Below are 18,736 nucleotides of genomic sequence, written 5' to 3'. Positions count from 1 at the left end.
TGACTCTTGGTTTTGGCTAAAGTCATGATCTCACGGTTCGTAAGTTCGAGCACTGTGCTGGGCTCTGAGCTGGCAGTGTGGAGCCTGCTTGGGATTCTCTCTCCCTCTCTCTCTGCCCCTCCCCCACTTGCTCTGTCTCTGTCACTCTCAAAATAAATAAATAACCTTTCAGAAAAAATAGTAGAATTTAAAGGATATTGTTTGATGTCCCCAGGCCCCCAAGCACCCATCACATTACCATTCATTTCATCACTCACTAGATTGAGATTCAAGTTCTCAAGAAACATCAATGCTAAGTACAATTCCTCAAGTCCTTTGTTTTTAAGATTTTTGTTACAAAACTCTTTCAGATTATGATTTTTTTTTTAAATTTGAGAGAGACAGAGAGAGCACATGAGCCAAGAGAGGGGCAGAAGGAGAAAGAAAGAATCTTAAGTAGGTTGCATGATCAGTGTAGAGCCTAACATGGGGCTTGATCTCACATACCAAGAGATCATGAGCTGAGCCAAAATCAAGAGTCTGATGCTCAACAGACTGAGTTACGCAGGCACCCCTAAAATTCTGATTTAAAATTTCCCCTAAAATATGCTCATCTACCAGAGATACACCAAATTTGGCCTTTTTTTTTTTTTTTTTTTTTTTTTTGAAGGGTCGGTCAGTCCCCCTGCCTGAAGCTAAGGCCTTAATTATCACTTAGCAACTTAGCAAGAAACTAACAGTCAGCTGAGCACAAAAACAGAGCAGAAGGCAAGGCCTAAAATCATGGCATCAAATGAGTGGGAAGTATCCCACGAACCAACAAATTCTTTACGATATTACAGATCACCAGACCAAGCTGGAAGAACACATCCTTGAAGGCTCTGAAATTTTTGCACTGGGGGAATGAAGGTAGCAGAGGTTGAGAATTGTTTTAGAAGAGTTTACATAACTTTCAAGTGAGTGGCAATCCATTCCCTGAGAATTCTTTAGATCAGAATTCTACCATATCTTTACAATTTCTTAAATTATACATTCTCAGACAATGAATATCCAAGATGTGGCCAGAGCTGTTACGAGACACTTCAGAGCATGTGAGCATAATTTCATACTGCATTATAAGGGATTTCTACGAAATTACACGATGCATCTTTCTGAACCTCAAGTCTACCCAAAAACAAAAGTGCTCTGAAACTTATCAGTACATTCTGACTACTTGGCTTTCTTATAACAAAGCTTTCAGAAATGAAGAATATTCTTTAAGACTACTTAAATCGGCCAAAATAGACAGTCCCCAATTTAAACAAGAGAAGTTTTGTCATTAAATGGCTGACTTGGCTAAGCATAACATTCTTTTCATCACTTTGTTTTTTACCCAGTGTTTTTCTGTCTTAAAGATATTACGTCTCCTAAACTTTTCTCCAGTTTTTCTTTCCAGTGAATCCACTTAAGTCACAAAAGCTACTCATTGGAAACAAACTTCTTCATTAGCCAATAGGCAATTACAAAGCTGGTCAAATTTTAGACTACAGCTCTATTTTAAGGCAAAAACGATTCTTATTCTTGCTTTGATCTAAGATCACTTGGGAAATCCAGAAGCGCTTCTTAAGGAACTTAGCTCACCGTTTTTGGCAAAGAACTCAGAAAACATGGAATAAGGATCTGACCACCCAAGATGGACCACCTAATACATGTGTAAGAGAAGGGCAAAGGTGTATTGTCCATTTGTTCAGGCATATTCTAACGGAACTCAGGGTCCCCCAAGGATCACCATCCCATTTGGACAAATATGGTCTAAATCATTAGTATTCATCTCTCCGTTTTGCTGACACCGGTCCAATGTGCTAATAAGAAATTTCCAGCTGCTTGAGGAGTGCTCCCCGTTCATGTATTTCTGGGAGTCTCCAGAGTCTGTCTTCCATGTGCGGTTCCCACAGCACCCACAGTGCATGGCTGGCAGAGGCTGCTCTGGGAAGCACGGCACACTTCTGCTGGGGGCCACCTGGCAGACAGGACAATTGCTGCCTGCAATTGCTCCCAGCCCTGCAATCCTCCCGTGGAGAAGAGGCTCCCTGCCTTTGTGGCACACTCTATAGATGGGTCCCTATGCAGTAGGTCACTGAGCCCCCATGTGTCACAGATTGGCATGGCATGGCTTTTATTTACAGTTGCCCCTCTCTTCCAAGCCCAGAAGGGCTCCAGGAGCTGGGCTGTGATTCGAGTCTCATATCAACTCCATGGCTGGACTCCATCTTCCTCCTTCTCTCTGATGAGTAAGATGTTCAGATAAAATCCCCCTCCACCCCAAGGGCTGTTTCTCACAAGATCTCCTTAGCCCCCTACAAACAGTCATCAGGTCAACTTACCTGTTGTGGATACAGCTGAGGCCCAGATGAGGTCCTTGCTGCTCAAAGCCTACCTCGACAAGGCTCCAAACGTTCCCTTGGAGGTGATCAGACACGATCTATGATGTAAAATTGTCTTGATTAGAGGAACTAAGATGTCCCACATCATAAAGAACAAAGAGGATTTGATTCAGGAAACAAAAGACCACCAGGGCAGGCAAATAAGGAAAGGCAAGGGGAACAAAAAAGGGAAAAATATAAGAAGGAAATAGAAAGCAGTGGGTTTGTGCCAGCAAAGGGCTTCCTGGTAATGTGGCTGACAAGGTTTAAAAGCAGCTTTTCATTCCGGCAATGATAAGATGGTCATTCCCAGTTGGACCAGGCCCCAGGCTCCACTCCAAAGCACTTTGCATAAAGGGTGGGTAAATGCAACGTGACCTACTTGTGTCTGTAATCCAGGAAAGCCAGAAGAGGAATAATGACAGGGTAAAGAAAATTCATTATGCTATTTACCCCCCTCGGACTGAATGCCCCAGCTGTTTGATTTTGCTGATCCTAACAAGCTGTAGTATGGTGTTGGGGATGGCAAGAGCCTGCCAACAGTTGGACGTTTCCATGGGTTTAATTATTCTCTGATAATAACTTCTCCCTATTTCTATAAAGAACAGATGATCAACAATACCAGCCCAGGGTCCTGCATACTACGCAGGGGGAGATACAGCTTTTCCCAAACACAGTTTACGAATGTCGTATCCACATTGTGATGTACTCACTGCAAAGCTTTAATATCAATAATAACAGTCTTTCCATTACACATATTTAAATAAATGCTTTCCACGTGAAGCAAGAGTAATTATTATCAATATTTGGGTGAGCCAGAATACCGGTGACAGCTCCAGCAGCTGCATTCAGCTTTGGCTCAGTAACAAAACGCAGAAAGCTCCCCAGTGAGAAACAAGGCAGGGTTTGATGAGTTCCACTCAGCTCTTCAGTTACAGATTATTAAAAGATGAATTATAAAATTGGCACAATAATGGCCAGGCACATTCTTTCTGGCCAGCATCATTCCCAAGACTCTGATAGTCACAGAAGAATCTTTAAATCAGAGGACACTTCGGGTCTAACTCAAACAGACAGTGTTTGTAAAACTGCCACGCATCATTAGCACGTTCACTTCCCTGAGCGATTGTTCAATTACTCACCACAGACAGCCACATGCGGTTGCTAATGGGACAAAGACAATACGGGATGACATAAGGGTGTGGACATTGCCATTTTCTAGTCCCTGGATAAGAATGAAGGACATGGAGCAAGTAGACAATGCTTTCAAAGATTCTTAACCAGAAGCCCTGGACCAAGAGCAGAGTTCTACGTGGTTTCCCAAGCAGACAAAGGTTTTTAGCCGCATGTTCATGGGAATTCTAGGTAGAAGTCAGCAAAATATGCTGAATCTATTAGGATGTTGACTAATTCCAGTACCACACACTAAATATTTATTCCCTTTCAGATTTCCTGTTTTAGTAAGAGTTCTCCAGATAAACAGAACCAGTAGGACAGATGGATCTAGATCTAGATATCTGTAGACACATAAATAGATAAATAAGGATACAGATACAATATAGATAGATATATTTATATTATGTTATATAATATAATAGATACAATGTATATATATATTATATATTATATTTATTATACATAATTATATATTATATAGATACTGTATACAGAGAGAGATAGAAAGATAGATATATCTAGAGAGAGAGAGAGAGAGAAAGAGAAAGAGATTGAGTTTTAGGAATTAGTTCATGTAAGTCTGGACATTGGCAATCTAGAATCTGTAGGGCAGGCCAGCAGGCTATATTCAGGTAAGAGTTGATGTTTTAGACTGAAATCTGCACAGCAGGCTGGTGGGCAAGAGATTCAGGCAAGATTTCTATGTTGTGGTCTCGGAGCAAAACCCAACTGATTAGATGAGGCCCACCCGCATTACAGAGAGTAAACTGCTTTATTCAAAGTCTACTGATTATAAATGTTTATTACATCTAAAAATTATCTTCGTAGCAACATATCGACTGGTGTTTGACCAAACAACTTGACACCATAGCCTAGCTAACGTGACATTAAAATTAACCATCACAGGGCACCTGGGTAGCTCAGTTGGTTCACCATCCAACTCTTGATTTGGGCTCAGGTCATAGTCCCAGGGTCATGGGATCGAGTCTCATGTCAGGCTCTATGCTGAGTGTGGAGTCTGCTTAGGATTCTCTCTCTCTCTCTCTCTCTCTCTCTCTCTCTCTCTCTCTCTCTGCCCCTCTCCCCTGCTCACGTGCTCTCTTTATAAAATAAAAATTAAAATTAAATAAGATAAGATAAAATAAATAAAATAAAATAAAACCATCACATTACTTTTTCCTAAAATATAATGGCTGAAAATAGAATATGTATATTAATGAGGGTTCTCAGCATTCCACATATGTGGCTGAGTATGGCTGCCACTGTGTGTCTCACACTCACACACATCCCCCAGGACATGAAGATAGCAGGCATCTTTCAGAGTGGACCCAGGAAGGATACATGTGCACAGGACTTCAGTGAGCTGAAGTGAGGGCTGGTGTCTCCCTCCCTGACCCTTCACCCTTTCTAGGTTGACCTTTATCTAGCACACTTGAGGGGAAGGGAGCTTTGACGGGTCCCTGTGTACCTATCACTTGACCCTCTCACTGGTCTCAAGACGACATTGGACCTCCACTTGTGATGCTTCTGGGAATCCCCTGAAGAAGGCTAAGAACATGGTTTGTCCTTAACAAGAGGCTAGCCTAGGCAGATGAGGCCAGGAGAAGAACTCTTCAGTGCTCCTTCCTTTAGTTCCTCATCTAACACACCAAGTGGTATGGGTGCAATAGACTTTACTGAAGGTTTGGAGATAGCTAGAAGATACTACAGCATAGAAATAAATTAATATTGAACACTAAGCATGATTGTTCAATGTCTGTAGAAATTTACCAAGATAAACTCTTCTTAGGGACTCCCCCTAGGATACAGCCCAATTCCAAATCTCAATTCCCTGTTTTATAGTCCATCTTTCCCTTACCCTTTGAAGACAGAGCTATTTCTTCTGTCCTTCCCAGAGTGACTCTCCATCCCCTCTCTAGGACTGATCTGCAACCGTACCAAGGCAATCTGTGGTCCTCCACAGTCTCCAACAATATCTTTCCAATCCTGGGATTATTCATCCAGAATGTGTTCTGGTCAATAATCCAAGTTAGGTTATGGTATTTCAAATATAGTCGCCCGTGGAGATTTCTCCACAGTGTGATGTGACACATGATCTACTATACCCCAGGTTCTTCCTTTAGTCTTCTAGGGTACTACAGATAACTTCTGGACAAAACACACACATATGATGCAGACATACACATAACAAGAACAAAAATAATTCTCTGAAGCAGTGCAGTCTAAATTTAGAAGAACAAAGAAAAATATTTTCTTCAAACAAGAAATCTGTCCAGCTTTGTCTACCCACAACAGGAAGAATAATTTCTGTTTTTGTGCATAGTGATACTAGTTCCCCTTTTCATCAGCTCCCTATTCCTGATGACTCTCGGAAGCCCAGCTAGGCATGGGCATTGGAACACATCAGAGGTCCTTTCCTAACAGCAGAATTCCTCTCTGCCTGAGTAATACCCTAAGACAGTCCTTCCCAATCTTGATCATGGCACATAATAAACTCATAGTATGATAAACTCATATAGTGCAACAGGACAAATGGACTAGTACGTTTATGGCAAGAGGCTGCCCCAGGCCCCATCTGGCCTCCCAGAGTAAGAAAGGAACAGCACCTTGGCACGTACCTACTCTATACATAACACCCCCAAGGAACCCCAGCATACCTGTAGGGAAGCTCTGCCCGTGCTACGTGCATCTCCCTTGAACCAGATCAAAATTTTAGACAAAACTTCCTATCCCAATGTCATTGACAAGTGGCAGGAGAACCATATAAAGATAGATTGTCCCACCATGACAGTAAAGCCTCCAAAACTAGACTGAGAACCTGGGCTGTGGTTTATTAGATGCATCTATAATAACTGGCCTTCAAAACATTGAAAGAGAATCTCTCTCTGAACTCAGCTATAACAATTCCTGAGTTGACAAAATGTGGTTTGAAAAAGATGATTGGAGAGGTTGACTACTCTTTTTATAGGGGAGAAAACAAAGTTCTTATCCTCTAGAAAAATCTCCCTCTTTTTCACCTGAAAAGGTGAAGAACAACAAGAACAGAACTGTAGTCCCAACCTTCTTGATAAACATGAAAAATTCTATTACTTAAGAGTATTTGTACCCAAATCCTGGTTTTTGACTGTCATTAAAAAATAAGGACAGTGTCTTTCTTATTTTCCATTGTATCCCAGTTGCTAGGAAAATGTTTGGCACCCAGTAAATGTTCAATAAATATTTATGGAAACAATGTGCCCCACACTTTGAAGGACTGGACAACTTTTAGTACACTCATCCAAAATTTAGGGAATTGAAATTCATTCCACTTGTCAATTATAGTTTAAGGAGATTATCTAGCGGGGGGGGGGGCGGCTTTCTTGAAATAAGATTTCAGACAGAACTCCATCTGTTGACTAATGATACAGATATTAAGAAATAAGAAGTCTCTAACAAAATTGTGAAGTCTGGCCTCCTGCCTGTGTAGAGAAGCAATTCAAGTGCCATTATCTGCTTACACGGCAGGACATGAATCCTTCAACTCCTGCTCTTCACCTTCAGAATTTGTTGAGAAAGCAGATACCCCCACCATGGAGCAAACAGGCGCTCCTGCCGGTTAGACTATAAGACATCCTGCTGGCCAAATTCTTCTCTGAGCATTCAAAATGTTTCTAAACATATTCACTAGTTTCTTGATGAGAGTCAGTAGTTAATGCAATGCATATGGCTCAGTTAAAATAAACACAAGCACAGTTAAAAATTTATTCAAATCATCATTCTTTTTGTTGTTGTTGTTCATAATAACTGGACCAGAAAGGAGCCAAAGTTTCTATCTTTCACATCTATGACAAAAGAAATTGTTTAAGCAAATACATAGTATATATAAGCAAATATATTAATAAAATTATAGGAGACCTCACTAATCCTACTGTGAAACCTAAAATTTCAAATATCTTTATAATATTTATACATAAAAGGGTTTAGGCTTAAATTTTTTTTTAATGTTTATTTATTTTTCATAGAGAGACAGAGTGTGAATGGAGGAGGGGCAGAGAGAGGGAGACACAGAATCTGAAGCAGGGTCCAGGCTCTGAGCTGTCAGCACAGAGCCCGATGCAGGGCTTGAACTTATGAACTGCGAGATCGTGACCTGAGCCAGTGTCAGATGCTTAACCGACTGAGCTACCCAGGTGCCCCAAAAGGTTTAGGCTTTATCAAAAAGACAGTCATATATTTATTAAAGCATGCTAACCGGATTTCTCCATCAATGCTTTGTTGTAGTCTGTTACCTTTAATGATGCACTAAAAAGTGCGAAGTACGTAATCCACAGTATTTCGCTTTATAGTATCTTAATTTAGTCTAAATTGGTGAGGTTTTGTTCTATGAAAACACTGAGCTTCTGAACACAAATAATACTGCTTAACCAAATATATGGGATTAAAAAAAAATAGAATGCTTCCACGCCAAAACATACAACTCTTTTGCAAATACCAATTCTTGTCCTTTCTCCTTGACTATGGCCAACATGTCACCCTAGAAATAGTGACTAACACAATGGAAAGAAGGCAAAATAAAGGAAAATTTTTTTCTTATCATCTGTATTCTTATATTTGTCTAGTTTGTCACTAAACTATTCACTTTCTAAAATTTAGATCCTAGGTCACAGAATCACAGAAAAGAGAGTGAGAGCCAGACCATGCCTCTGTCGGCAAAGACAAATGGGTTTTTATCTTGGTCTTAGATTCCCCACAAGGTATTTTTTGTAATGTTATTTGAGATTCATTTCACACATACTTAATATGCATCTTCCCTGTGCATACTCACACTTCTATTATGCTTCTAGAAATATTTCCCTTATTTGGTGACTTAAGTCGGAGGACACCTAATTAGCCACTTCTGGAACTACTCGTTTCTAAGTTTACACTTTCAAGAAGCATTTTATGACCTTCTCTGGACCCAGAACTGGGCCTACAGGGAAAATTAGGCAGTCCTCTGCCTAAGAAACAAACTCACAATCTAGAGAAAAAATAGACCTGTAACAAATCAAGTTAATGCCACTTTATCTGGAATACAACAGAGGTAGTTACAAAGGAGGGCCAGCCAACTCTGTCTGGGTGCCGAAGAAGGACATATGGAGAAAACAATAGTTCATCTGGTTCTCTGAAAGATAAGGAGATATTCTCTGAAGGAAATATGAGCACAAGGCATTCCAGACAGCAGGAATAGCTGTGCATGGTGAGGGAAAAACAGTAGGCAAATGATGCATAGGCCATTATCATCAGAAAACAATAGCATAGGGGATGGGTAAATGCTAGAAAGCCAAATTCAAAAAACAAATCATGAAGGATCTTATATGCCCAGGATAATGCTGCTCACTTTTATAAAAGCCAGTGTCTTTTAACCTATTTTTAAGTGACAGAAAGCTTCAATTAATTGTTGGAAACTATGACTCTTCTCCCTAGCAAACACACGACATGTATACACAATGTGTTCCCTGACCACATGGTACCTCTCCACTATCCAGACACACCACCCTTTGTCTTTTCATTGTCCTTGCATCTCCAGACTTCTTAATCCAAAGATCAGGGTCTCCCTTCAGACCTTGACACAGGAACTTGAATATGAGTGAGAAAGTCCCGAGAGATTGTCTTCACAACTCAGACTGTTTTTCCCTCCTATCTCCAGTCCTAAACTTGCCAATAAAATCTGCCTTTCCCATGTCTTTTTATTCTCTCCTGCAGCTATGCCATTGAGGAGCCTTCAAATTTTGAAACATCTCTTTCTTTTGGAAGATCTCTTTCTGCTCTGGCTCCTTCATTTTCAACTTTGGGTTGTAACAACCACGCCACCAATATCTGTGATCACTCTCATCCAGCACAGCCCAGCCTATAACTCTGAAGATATTTAGAGTCCCTCTTGTTTCGTCCCATCTACAATTAGCTTCTAGATGTAAAGATGGGCAAGCTAAAAATAGCTATAACTTTAACATTTCTTCTTTGAGCTTATTTTTCTATTTTAGTAATTTCTGTTACCTTATTATGGATCTTTTACAGGTTCTCGGGAACCTTTTTAATAAAGAGATGTAAGATTAAGGCTAAAGGCAACGAGTAATTAGCAGTTCCCACAATTTGATGTACTATGCATGCATCCTACATCACACTGTCCTTCCTAACCCCAGAGTCTGATTGCCACTTTATTATTTTTTTAAGTTTATTTCTTTTGAGAGAGAGAGAGAGAGCACGCACATGAGCAGGGGAGGGGCAGAGAGAAAGGAGAGATAGAATCCCAAGCAAGCTGAGCTGTCAGTGCAGAGCCTGATACAGGACTCCATCTCCTGAACCATGAGATCACGAGCCAAGCTGAAATCAAGAGTCAGAGGCTCAGTTGACTGAGCCACCCAAATGCCCCTGGCTGCTACCTTAAATATAACTTAGGGCTCATGACATGTTTTTTCTAAACATCTCAACCCACCATAAAAATATCAAACAGATCATTGTGTCTCCATGGGTAAACAACAAAGCCTGGAGGCCTATGAACAAGTCAAGAAGGAGACATTCTCCATGTTTCCTACCCCTGCTTGCCCATGTGTGCTTTAAATATCTCCAAAAAAGTCTCAAGAAAATGTGCGAGCTGAAGTCCCAAAGACAGAGGAGTCAAACTCATGCCTGGAATAAGTATAGATATCTGTCAAAATAAATCACTGCCCCTTTAGGGTGAAAAGGGTCCAATGTGGTTAATTTATGACCGAGAGGCTGGATGGTTTCCTCAAATGATAGTCTGTGCTTCTGGCCATTGAGCATGTGCTGAAGCAGTAGCTAGATCTGCTGTGGTAACTGGGAGCCCTTATTGTTGAGCTCACACATAGTCCCCATCTCAACCACCATGACTGCTGGTATTCACAGGCTTATTCAGGCATTTTCCCTAATAATCACTGCCACTGAAGGCCAACCCTTGAATGGACTATCATGCAGCTGTATTATTTCCTCACATTCTATTTCTGAGTCAACCCGTCTGCAACCCAAGCTCAGGATTTTCCTTCTCTCAGTTGGTCAGAAGAGATTACTCCTACGTCCCTCAGGTGTAAACTGAGGGAGAGGTGCCGAATGCCTTCACAGGGAAATCTGAAGCTGGGATGACAATTCAGAGTTACTTCAAACTGAGGTGAGGGGTACAGATCTGTATATCCCCACGTAGACCAGTCTACAGAGAAGAGCTGACCTAGGAAGGAGGTGTGACCATGGATTAGGAGACTCTCCATCCAAGACAATTCCATCTGGTAACTAGGAACTATCTTCTAGCAACAAACACTCCCAGAGGCAGACCTGAAGGAGGATCTAGGGAGCATATCACAGAATCCATTACACAGCCGGAGTTCAAATCCAGAATTTGCCAGTTTTTAGGTCTATAATTTTGTGTATTAGTCTGGGTTCTCAGTGAAGCAGATACCAAGACAGGATTAACATACAAGAGATTTGTCAGGAGGGTAACACTAGTGTACCGAGTTTCATAGTGTTCCCACCAAATTCAAAGCCTTCCCAGGACCTCAGAATGTGACCTTCTTTGGAATTGGGTTTGTTGCAGATGTAATTAGTTAAAGTGAGGTCATAGTGGAGTAGGGCGGTCCCTCAATCCAATATAACTGGTGTCCTTTTAAGAAAAGGAGCAGAGACATGCACAGAGAGAACACGTACAAAGGCACAAACACTGAGAGAAGATGGTCACAGGACAAGAGAGGCAGACACTGAAGCTATACAGCTGCAACCCAAGGAGTACCAAAGACCGCTGGCAATGCCAGAGGCTAAAAGAAAGGCATGGGACAAGTTCTCCCCCAGAGCCTCCAGAAAGACTGGCCCTACTCGCGCCTTGATTGGAGACTTCTAGACTCCAAAACCGGGGACAATAGATTTCTGTTGTGCCAAGCCACCCAGTTTGGGCACAGTAGCCATGGTAAACTAATATAGCCTGAGAGGAAAAATGGGGGAAGGAGTTGGAAAATGTTGGGAGTGATGTGAGCCTGTGGTGCCTGACTGACACTTGTGAAGAAAAGCAGACGAGAAGGAAGAGGGATGGAAGAAAGGAGATGTTTCTGCTTGTCACAGTGAAGGGGGTGCTCAGTGTCCTGCAATGTCCAGGAAAGCCCCCGCAACAAAGAAGTATCTGGTCCAAAATGTTCTTAGTGCTGAGGTTGAGAAACTGAGCTAGAACAATACAATTAACCTTTAAGTTTCCCTGGCTGTAAAATGAGGTCATTTATTTATTGCACAGCTAGTACGTGTGAGTGAAACAAAGTCCTCATGGAGGTTATACTCTAGTGAGGATAATAATATCACCTACTTCAAGAGGTGATATTATTTAGGCTTTGAAGCTTAAAGGATTAATAAATGTAAAACACTTAGAACAGTACTGGGCACATAGTAAGAGCTTTTTTAAAGCAATGATTACATTACCTATTACAAAGTATGTGCTCATTAAAAGGCAACTGATAGTACTGTAAAACATAGATGAGTCAATATTTCCTAGCAGAAAGTTGGCTTCCTGAGTACCTCGTGTCTCCTGTGCCTGTCATTCATCCTCAACTTCCCATGGGGACCTAGAGGCATTCCAAAGCTTCAGAGGGGTAATAAGCCCATGTTAAAGAAAACAATTAGTAGATCGAGGTGGTGCTTTTTTTTTTTTTTCTGAACAAGTGTAGTAGTTTCCTAATGTTCTCAAAGAGGAACAAACAAAGAAGGATACAAATATACAAGGGGGAAAATTCCTTGGCAAAGGCAGCCTAACTCTATCTCATACTAGAATTCTGAATTAATGATGCCCCTCCAGAAAGCTCAGTACCCATCTAATGGAAAAAGGTGGTAACAAGAAAAAATCATGGTGGTCCTTTGCACAAATTTCCACCAAAGTTACAGATACGGGCATCATTTTGTACTAGGCTTAGTCAGCTGATCCTTGTTTACACATTTTTTTGGTGATTTGTTTTGCTTCGCAGGCTTAGCCACCCCTGGCTCAGGAACAAGAAAGCCCTAAACATTTCATTCTGTGAACTCTTGACTGATTCAAGGGAGAGGCTGACCTAGAAAGGCAAATCACACAGCCCAAAGGACAGAAGCTTTGATTCCACGCAGAAAAAGCTCTGACTTCAACTCTCTCCTACATTGCTTGCTAGAGAATTTGGGGAGGATGAATTGCCTGTGTGTGCTCCTTGCATTCCTGCCGGCATAAGAGGTTGTGTCCAAAATTTGATGAGGGATTGATAAACAAGAAAACCTCACTGGAGGAAGGGGAATGCAGAACTCATTTTTCTCTAATAGAGCAGAGCTAATTAGTCAGCATCAGATTTTTAGGTAATTATGAAATCACAGAGAATCACCATTGAAATGATTTTCTGCTGCTTATATTTCTCATGGAATTGTTTCTAGACATGAAAAATGGATCCCCCTCCTATACTTGCCCAAGAGAAAAGAATGACTATTAACAAGATTTGTGTGTTTAATAAGGATTTGATTAGGATTGGTGTTCTTTCCAACTGTGACCCTGACTTGGGTCCAGAATGTAGATTTGCATTCATTGACAAAGATGAAAATGAACAATGGGCACAATGGAAAATACGGAGAGAAGTTCCATGGATGTTTAGGGACATGGTCTGTTTCATCATGACTAATGAGTTGTAACTTCTATCCTCTCTTCTATGGCATTTAAAAAAAAAGGGGGGGGGGCGGATTCTAACAGATTTCAGTAATACTTTCCATACATTCTTCCTTTCCTCTCCAGGGGACAGGTATACTTTATTACCTATGGTCCCTTCCCATACTTGACTGCCCCATGATAGAATTTTAATTATTTGTTTTAAGATCCAAGAATGAAATTGTGTTCCAATGTATTGAAAGAAAGAAAGAAAGAAAGAAAGAAAGAAAGAAAGAAAGAAAGAAAGAAAGAAAGAAAGAAGAAAGAAAGATTGAAATAAAGAAAGAGAAAGAGAAAGAAAAAAAAAGAAAGAACGAACCTGTCTCTATTTTCCACTCTTAATTTTAGAAAATTTTCATCACACTTGAAATAACAGCATTCATCCTCCTTAGCTTTATGGTACAACTTTAATTTATAAATGTCAGGGATTTGTAAATCTGTTGTGTGAAACATTATAGGAGAGAAATGAGTCTTTACATTGTTTTTCTTAAACAGCACAGGTTTTGCAATTAACTCCACCCTGCCTTAGAGGCACGTAAGTTAACATAGCTCAAGGCCACCTCCCTGACAATATCTCCTCAAGGGAGTTGGCTAGATCTATTTATACACTTTAAAATGCGTTAGGGTGTTTTCTGAAGTTGCAAATTTCAGTGATAAACTTCTTCTACCCTAGAACTAATAGACCAATTTTTACAGTTATGACTATGTGAATAGAGTTTAAATGGACCCTCAGCAAAAATTTTTTGAAGATCCTTTTCTTTGACAAAACATACAAATGACAGACATCCTTTTGATTCTAGCACCAAATTTCTAGTCTCCCAGTGTTTACGAATAGCACAATCGGGGATATATCAAAAAAACAACACATAGAACTTTTGATATTCTACCTTTCTCCTCATGAGAAGTCGGACAAAACCGACGTACTCTACCAAGAACATTATGAGCAACCTAGACTCAAGATTGGATGTGTTAGCAAGTTTCAACCTCTTTTCCTGTCTGATATCACACAAAACTAAACTTTTTTTGCTAGAGAATCTAGAAGAATGGTTGCAATATAAATGGTCAAGAAAATTCCCTCACAGTTTTTTTTTAAAGATGGTTTATTTTAGTTATATTCTGTTATATATGCTACACATGGCACAAAAGTGAGGCAAACATATAACACGGAAAGAGAATATTACCTCGACCTCCTCAGTCTCATGTCGCTTTCCACACGCCTCTGTTACGACGCACATGGTGTACTATCTGTCTGCCCTATATTCCCACTAAGCTCAGCTCTGGGAGAATAGAGAGCAAGCCTTGGTCTTCATAAGACCTAGTTCTTAGTAAGTATTCAAACATTTGGTCTTCGTAAGACCTAGTTCTTAGTAAGTATTCAAACATTTATTAAGTAAATAAGAATCAGGTAGTTCACTTCTACTGTTACTTAGTAGCCAAACAAGGACTAAAACTGGAAAAACTGATAAATAAATTAATTACACATTTCTTGTCTAGTAATCAAAACAATCTCAGCCCTTCAAAACCAGGATTCCTCCAGAGAAATCAGCCCTGCAGAAAATGATTTGCATGCTCGTTTTTTTCAGTTCTCTCAAGGATGGTACATTCTTGATGCATAGAAGAGAAATTAATTAGTTCATTATATACAATAGTTCCTTAGGGCATTAGGGCTTAAGTCTCTCAAACTCTTGTTGAGAAGGGTTGGTATTGATCGCTATTGCACAAATTTAAAATACGAATATGAAAAATATTTAAATCAGTTTTCTGTCTGACCTTAGGGAAAATAATGTCATGTATTGATTAAGTCAATCTGCTAATGAGCTGGTTAAAGGTTTAGTGATTAGTGTGGTATCCAAAGCCCAGACACCCTAGAAAGCAGAGCCTGAGACAAGGGTTTAAGGTATTAACACTTTATTTGGGAGATGTAAGCCCAGGGCAGGAAGGAAAAGAATGAGTCAAGAAACAACATGATGCAGGTTACTATCTCCCTTCCCCGCACCACCCCCACACATGAGCTGGGAAGGGACACAGCAGGTCACTTGGCAGGCATGTTCACATAGCACCTGAGATTTGTCCAGAAGGACAAGGAGGAACTGTACCCCAACATGGTCCACGGAAGCTGGGATGGAGGGAGAATTTATCTATCCGGCCCCCCTCTCATTTCTCATTGGTCAAGGCTCACCCAGAGGAAGCCAATACCCACCCACTTCTTGGCTGCATCATCCAGCCCCTCTGCAGTCCCTCAAGATTCCAGATCTCACACCCGCAGAGCAGTATTTTAGTCAAGTCCAAAAATGCAGGGGCTACCAGTTGAGGGTGGGGTCCACTGACAGGAAAAAAAGAAGCAGCTATGGAAATCTAAGACTTACTACCTAAGACACAAGGCTTATGCCTCAGCGCAGCTAGATTAAACCAGGGTGAGGGGCTTAGAAAGCACTTTCTCCCTGGAGACCAGTTGTTAAGGCATACATGAAGGCGCGTTCCATTATAATAAGAAAGGATCCTCCAAAGACTCTCTCTGCCTTAGATTTCATGTTCTGAGGAAGTGGCTCTGGTCCAAAACACACACTCTCCTTTTACCTTATCTTGGAGAACGCTGGGCGTTAGTCCAAGCTACTAGTTTACCATGTCTCCCAAAAGCTAAATTGCTATGTCTGGGTAGAGTTTGAGGAGACCACTCCAAGGAATTGTTTAGCTTGGGTTGTTTTCAAAAGCTTACTATTTGTACAATTCTTCAGGCAATTTGTGTTAAGACCTGGTGTCATCAGTCTTTCACCTTTATTTAGTCTTTTGGCTAATTCACCTAGACTCATGAATTAAGTATTTCAACCAGCCCTATCTAACTCCAGATAAACTAAGCCAGGTAAGAGTTAGTATGATCTGTCTCTTAAAATGGGTAGGTGACCACAATTCTTAAATTCTCTGCTAGAATTTATTCTCCTACAATAAAACTGAACACTGATGAACTAGAGGTTACACAAATGTCTAGGGGCACAACACAGCTTTTCTAACAGCAGAAAACTACACTCAGCGAACCTTTCTAGGCTTTGGTCCACTTCGACACTACCATTTGGAATGATATATATCATTCCTTAGGTACCCTGTGGAACAAATCTACCTGTAAATCCTGCCACTCATTTGAACAGTTAAATGTTGAAACGCATCTACCCAAGTCCAATCTATCCAGATCCAACCATACATGATAAGATATCGGTAGAGACCACCAAAATTTTGTCAAGGGTTACAAGCATTTGGGATTTACCATCCAGTTTCCTTAATCTTCTGTTATAATGTTAACAGTCCCTAGAGCAATTACTCACCTTGGAAAATTTAGATTAAGAAAATACCTAAGTGTATCAAAATCCATTAGGCAAAAAAAAGTCTAAGAACATTTAGTGTTTTCAAGTTAAAGCTAAATAAACTGGAGCAGTGCATTGAACTAAGGCCCTGAGGAAGAGAAAGGCTGCTAGATCCCTTGTGTAAAGGAGCAACTCCACTCCTGAGTTCTCCCTCTGTGAAGCCATTTTTTTTGGCATCAGGCTTGCGTTTGATCCATTAGCCTTCACCCATTTGAAAGGCTCATGACATCATCTGTGCATGCTCGCAGTACTGAAGGTTCCTTTTTGTGGAATACTCTACCATGTCGCATCATTTATCAAAAGCAGCTGGCCTCCATCTATACCCTGATTTAGTCTGAACTGTGCCTAAGAGCTCTGCAATCACTATGGAGACTGACTTATTACATTTCTGCTGAGATCTCTGCTGGAATAAGTGATTGATGGCCAAAGCTCTCCCCCTTGACCCATTTTTCCCAGTAGCCCCTTCTTCTATAATTCTTTCTATTTGGCTCCACTGTAACCAAAAGTTTGTGCTCATCTTAATAGAACGAAATGTATCGTGGTGAGACAAACACAAAATGTGGCCCCTGCAGTGCCAATCCTAGCTCTAAGGCCACCTGCAACTGTGGTCTTAGGCAACGTGCTAGATACAGTTTCATAGACCACAGAACATGTAGGACTGAAATCTAGCAGATATAAACTAGTACAGTCACAGTGATAGTCAAAATGTTGAAATATTTTTATATTTCTTGCTAAGGAGCTGCTGCCCCAAGCTCCCTACTCCAGCTTCAACACCCAGCTACCCTGTCTCCTCTCCCTGAATCTTTGATTCAGTAACTACCATGCAGTAACTAAAGGGGTAAACCTAGTCCGTTCTCTGCTCCAGCATTAGAGCTGGCACCCACTCTGATCCATCTTGACCCATCTGTGCCTGAGCTATATCAGTTGTTCAGTCATCTGAACAGCACCCCTGAGAAAATGTACTTAGAAGCAATAGCCATAAAACTGCGGGGCCCTGAAGAATATTGAGAACAATTGAAATGACCACTCTAGAATAAATTTACTCCCCTTCTAAACATCTGTTGCTAATTTCTCTTGTCACTTAACTGAACACCAGGGACTCTTTCCCCTGCTGTCATTTTGGCCCAGTCCTTATTTTCCCAGTGCCTATTGTGATTTCAATTAGTTTCTCAAAGCAAGACACGTGTTAACCATCCTTTGAATATAGTTATAGAAGAACAAAGTCCTCTCTGAATTGATGTATTAACTCAAAAAACTGCCAATCAAAATTTCTAGGAAAATTCAGTATTGGCAAAATAGAGCAGAGAGAAACTGAAAAGAGTAAGAAATTGAGCCTGAAAAAAGAGAAAAGTAATGTGAAAGAGAATCCAAAAACTCCCCCTTAAACTTAAGCTACCGAAAGAAGAAATGGAGAGAGCCAAGATGTGCCAGGCTTTTCAGTAATCCAGGAGCAGCAAAGTCCTCTAAATTCCTCTGGAATGTGGATGGCTAAGCTCAACTGACCCAACATATGGAGATTATGCCACTGAGAGACCCAGCTTCTGAACAGACATGAATATCACAGTCATTGTCACCAAAGCCACTCAACAGCAATATTTTAATAGATGACATTTTGAATTAAACTAAAAATAGTCTGAGAATCTAAAGACTCTTGCACCTCACAGATACAGGAGAGAAGGACATGAAGAAAAAAATTACTGAAATACACAGGCTTTTGGGGACTCTGTAGCTCTTTGGGAAAGAAATCAAAGAAATAACCACAGCCTGTTTAGTCATAAGTGACCACCAGTCCACTTACACCTGTTCAGTGAACAGGTTGTAAGAACTGAGTGAGAAATGCCTTACTGAGCCCTCACTGTATGCTGGGCACTGTACTAACAAAGCATTTGTATCCCCTATCACACTTAACTCCATAACTACAATAACCCCATCTTAAAGATGAGGAAACTCTCGCACAGAGAGGTAGAGTAATTTATCCATATTCAGAGGGCTATTAAGAGGCAGAAGCAGGATTAACCCCAATCAGTTTGTTTCCAGAAACCTTGCTTCTAAGATATTATATAATTTCAGAAGTATTAATATCCTAAAACATTCTTAAAGTAGAGTCGGTATTTTCCTAGTGAGCGCATTGTTATTCTCTCTTGCCCTTTTCCAGAGTTTAA

The 18,736-nt window shown here is 40.6% G+C and overlaps 1 long non-coding RNA gene across 1 annotated transcript in view; it reads right to left on the bottom strand.

Moving 5' to 3' along the window:
- LOC123386102 overlaps positions 1–18,736 on the bottom strand; it is a 163,771-nt gene that overhangs the window by 9,473 nt on the left and 135,562 nt on the right. The window contains exon 4 of the long non-coding RNA XR_006599653.1: positions 2,343–2,440. This is a non-coding gene — a long non-coding RNA (uncharacterized LOC123386102). The remainder of the gene's footprint in view (positions 1–2,342; positions 2,441–18,736) is intronic.

Source organism: Felis catus, chromosome B3 (genome assembly GCF_018350175.1).
Source record: "Felis catus isolate Fca126 chromosome B3, F.catus_Fca126_mat1.0, whole genome shotgun sequence".
In the NCBI taxonomy this organism is placed as follows: domain Eukaryota; kingdom Metazoa; phylum Chordata; class Mammalia; order Carnivora; family Felidae; genus Felis; species Felis catus.
Note: the sequence above shows the minus strand (reverse complement) of the source record. Positions and strands in the feature narration are given on the sequence as shown.